Consider the following 5,369-nt stretch of genomic DNA (forward strand, 5'->3'; position numbering starts at 1 on the left):
TTTTTTTGACTTTTTGAGACAAGGTCTCACTGTGCAGTTCAGGCTGGCCTTGAGCTCACTTTGTAGCCCAGGTTGGTCTCGAACTCACAAGAATCCTCCTGCCTCAGCCTCCCAAGTGCTGGGATTACAGCCATGCACCACCACACCCGGCTTCCCCAGAATATATTAAAAAATAACCACCCTGTGGTGCTGGAGAATGATCAAAAGTAGGTAAAATTGGAATGGCATATGTCCTTGGAGGAATGGAAAAACACTCACTGAGCTTACAATTTCTGATGGCTTGTAGCATAGGAAACTGCTATAAGTGCCAGGGAAAAAAAACTGCAGACTCGCTGGCTTGTGAAATCCGGGGACAGAGCTCAGGGTGAGAAAAACAGCTGGAAAATGTCAGAAGAAATCCCAGAAAGGAAATTCACAGAAAGGAAGAACCCAAACTTCTTTTTATAAATTGCCCAGATCTCTGCAGGACCCCTGAGCCATGCATATGGGGGACAGCCTGTAAACATCCCTGCTAATGCTAAAAAACTAAATAAATAAACAGACTTCGAGGACCACACCACAAGGGAAACGCACTGACAGAGGAATGCGAAAGGCTTGCCAGAGCCCTCTCAGTGGCCAAATCTAGGGCAATGTAAGCAGCAAAATAAGTAAACTGCCACTGGATCATAAGTCAAAGCATAAAAGGAAGATCTATGATTCTATATGGCCTGGTTTCAAATAAACGGATAAAAAATAGATTCTGCATAAAAACCTCCTAGGCAGAAAAATTCCAAAAATGTGTGTAGACACTCTGCCCCCTAAGCGGTGGAGTTTACCTCCTCACTGCCTATGTACGGGCTGCATATAATAACTTGATTCCAACGTGCAGTATGCACAGGGAGTGGGAGAGCGACTTCACGGTGCGGAGGCCTTACAAATGCTGCCTCCACCAGGTCTCAAGGTCCACACCCGCAGTGATGGGTGACGGCGAGAACAGCACCTTTCAGACGATGGGATGTGAATGGCATTTTACCGCTAAGGTCCTCCTCCCCAAGCCCATGCCCCAATCAGCTCATGAGAAAGCCTTCAGACAAGTTCTAGTTGAGAAGCACTTTAAAAAACACCCCATGAAGTTAGGCATGGGGCACATGTCTGTAATCTCAGTACTCTTGGAGGCTGAGGCAGGATGATCACAAGTTCAAGACCAGTATGGGGCAATATAGGAACTTAATGAGACAGGCTTAAAATAAAAAAAATAAAAAGGAGCCAGGTGTGGTGGCACATGCTTATAATCCCAGCATTCAGGAGGCTGAGGCAGGAGGATGGTTGCAAGTTCAAGACCAGCCTGGGCTACAAAGTGAGCTCAAGAGCTCAACTGTATAGCAAGACCCTGCCTCAAAAAGACAAAAAAAGAAAAAAGTAAATAAAAAGGGCTGAGTATGTAGCTCAGTGCAAAGGCCCTGAGTTCAATCCCCAGTATTAGGGAGTGGGGAATAGTCTGAAATACTGTCAAAGTCATCAAAAGCATGAAAAATCTAAGGCACTGTCAGAACCAAGAGTAGTCCAAATAAACATGACAACCAAATGTAATGTGGGATCCTGGACTAGAAAAATGACATTAGGACCGGCATGGTGGCACACACCTATAGTCCTGGCACTTGGGAGGCTGAGGCAGGAGGTTGTCATGAGTTCAAGGCCAGCCTGGGCTACATGGCAAGACCCTGTCTCAAAAAAACAAAACAAAACAAAAAAAAGGACATTAGGTAAATACTAAGGAAATTTGAATAAATTTGAATAAATTTGAATAAAGTATGGCTTTATAATATAAATATAAATTCATTAATTATGAAAAATTAATATCATTAATTATCACAAATTAGTATCATTAATACTCACATATTAATGATAATGGAAATGGAGGATGAAGGATATGAGAATTCTCTGTACATTTCTCTGTAAATCCAAATTTTTTCCTTTTTTGGTGCTGGAAATCAAATCTAAATCCCCAAAGTAGGCAAGCACTCTACCACTGGGCTACACTCCGTGCCGCCAAATTTATTTTTAAATCAATTTAAAAACCCAAAGTAAGGGGCTGGGGATTTAGCTCAGCGGCAAAAGCGCCTGCCTGGCAAGCGCAAGGTCATGAGTTCGGTTCCCGGTACCGGAGGAAAAAAACCAAAAAACTAAAAACCCAAAGTAAGTAGAAAAAAGGAAACAGTGAGCATAATAGCAAAGCACAATGAAATGAAAGTCAGATCACACACAAAAGGATTAACTTTGCCAGAGAAATTTTTGACTCTTTGACCCTTGAAATGTCCTGTTGATAAGAGGGTCTCTGTGCTTTTGTCTTTGCCAAAGCAATCCAGATTGGAAACTATTTTCATCAAATAGTGGTGGAACAATTGTGTAACCACGTGGAAAAAAAAAAAGATGAATTTCCACTTCTGCATTATACCATGCCAAAAGATTAATTTAAATGAATCATAGGCCTCAATATAAAAGCTAAAAATACAAAGGTTCTAGAGAAAACACAGGACAGTGGCTTCATGACATACGGGTAAGCAAACTTTTCTGTCTCTTTCTTCAAGACTATCAGGCCAAACGCTGCAATATGTTATTCATTTAAATCTCACAACAAAACAACCCTGGGACTAGGCGGAGATGTATGAATTGGGATATGACGTAGAACCAGGGTGAGCAATACAGGTTGCTACTTTTTCCCTGTGAAGTTTTTTGTTTTGTTTTTGAGACAAGGTCTGGCTATGCAGTTCAGCCTGGCCTTGAGCTCACTTTGTAGTGCAGGCTGGCCTTGAATTTGCAACAGATCCTTCTGCCTCAGCCTCCCGAGTGCTGGGATTACAGGCATGCACCACCACGCCTGGCAGTTAAAACACAGATAAAGTTAAACACAGTGAAGTTAAAACACAGATATTCACAACCAGTTACTAACTAATCCTAAACCTATGATATTAAGTGATAACTTCATTGCTATGGAATCATAGCACAAAGCAAGATTTTCTTAGCCAAGACCCAGAAACCAATCACCATTAATGAAAAAAAAAAAAAAAAAAGATAGTTACACTTCATCAAAATGTAAGACTTCTGTTCTTCAAAAGATACCAGTAAGGAAATGAACAGGGTCACCAGGCTGGGGGAAATACATGCAGTATATAATGCTTGTAAAGACTGATATTCAGAATTTAAAAAAAAAAAAAAAAAACACTTCCTACATCTTTTACAGCTTTTATAAGTCACTGCAATGATCAAGAATCAATATTTTATTGATTAATTTTATAATCTGCAAAGTATTATGTAAATTTTATATGGTAACTATTTAAAGTCTACATTATGCTAAACATCAAGCACCTCTTAGCTGAAGAGATTGAAACATTTTAATACCTAAGATATGTAGGGGCTGGGGATTTAGCTCAGCGGTACAGCCCCTGTGTGGCAAGCGTGAGGTCATGAGTTCGATTCCTTGTACCAGAGAGGGGAAAAAAAAAGATATGTAGATGATAGTTCCTTGGTTGTCAAAAGCAGTGATTACTGGTGCCAAATAATTAAAATAAAATATTGTGCCAAGTCATCACTGAAAAATGGGAATACTGAGGATCTACCAATTATTGTTATCTTACAGTATTATAGGAATTGAAAGTCAGAAGTTAGATATTTATGCCATTACTACCTTTGTTGCTTTTTTGTTGTTGTTTTGGTTTTTTTGTTTTGTTTTGTTTTGTTTTGTTTTTTTGAGACAGGGTCTTGCTAAGCAGTTCAGGCTGACCCTGAGCTCACTTTGTAGCTCAGGCTGCCCTCGAACTCACAACGATCCTCCTGCCTCAGCCTCCCGAGTGGTGGGATTACAGGTATGCATCACCACGCCCAGCGTCCACCACCACGCCCGACGTCCACTACCTTTGAATCATTGCAGTACAGTGTATATATTTAAGGATGGCATTCCTTAGAAGATTGGAAAACGACAACTCTTCAGGTGAAGTTCAAAAGAGACTGGGCATGGTGGCACGGACCTGTAATCCCAGCACTCAGGAGGATCGCTGAGAGTTCAAAGCCAGCCTGGACTACTAAGTGAGTTCAAGGTCAGCCTCAACTGCATAGTGAAACCTTGTCTCTAAATAAATACATAAATAAATAAATAAATAAATAAATTTATTTCAAAAGAGCTGCTGTGGCACACGCATGTAACCTCAGCACTCTGGGAAACTAAAGTAGGAGAATCAAAAGTTTGAGCCTAGCATAGGCAACTTAGTGAAATCATGTCTCAAAATTTAAAAAAAAAAATTTTTTTTTTCTTTTTTTTTTTTTTGGTTTTTCTCCGGTACCGGGAACCGAACTCACGACCTTGCACTTGCCAGGCAGGCACTTTTGCTGCTGAGCTAAATCCCCAGCTCCTTAAAAAAAAAATTTTAAAGGGACAGAGATGTAGTTCAGTACAAGGCCATAGGTTAAATCCCCTATACCACCAAAAACAAGAAAAAAAAGTCAAAAGAGAACAAAGACATATTAAAAGAATTAGGGGCTGAGAATATAGCTCAGTAGCAGCACCTGCCTGGCAAGTACAAGGTCCTGAATTCGATTCCCGGTACAAAAATATATATATATATGATGGATAGTCAGAATATATGGTGACTGTCTAAATATTACAACAAAAGACCCATTATCATTAATTCCCTCCCAAGTACCCCCCTTACTTCAAGCACATTTATCCCACTGTTCTTACCACTTTCTGAAGCAAGTTTTGAGGTCCTCTTTCAGGCATGTCTTTATGAGGTGTGATAAAAAATGGTGAATGCCATTGCAGAGTGCCATCTAATGGCAAGGCAGGCTCACAAAAGCATTATAGTGTGCCCTCATCCACCTAATTCGCCAGAGCTGGTACCACACAACTTCTAGCTCTTCACCAAAGTCAAAATGACCACAAAAACTAAACATTTTAAGTTGAATCAGAAAACCCAAACAGCGGGGCTGGGGGGTTTAGCTCAGCGGCACAGCGCCTGCCTGGCAAACGGAAGGTGGTGAGTTCGATCCCTGGTACCAGAAGGAAAAAGAAGAAAAAAAAAAGAAAACCCAGGTGGCCATATTTGTGCAACTAATGACACTATGAAAGAAAGCTTCCAAAACTGTTTCCAAAAGTGACAAGAACAATGGGGTGTGCTGGAGGTGACAGGGGTATTTTGAGGGGATTGTAATTGTTAAAAGTTCAACTTTCACCATATTTTGCAGTCATACTTCATAAAAATAGTGTCTAACATACAGTAAAAAGCCATTCAAGCTGGGCGTGGTGGTGCATGCCTGTAATCCCAGCACTCAGGGAGGCTGAGGCAGGAAGATCATTGCGAGTTTGAGGCCAGCCTGGGCTACAAAGTGAGTTCAAG

Source organism: Chinchilla lanigera, unplaced genomic scaffold, assembly GCF_000276665.1.
Source record: "Chinchilla lanigera isolate Chin_1 unplaced genomic scaffold, ChiLan1.0 scaffold00154, whole genome shotgun sequence".
NCBI lineage: Eukaryota > Metazoa > Chordata > Mammalia > Rodentia > Chinchillidae > Chinchilla > Chinchilla lanigera.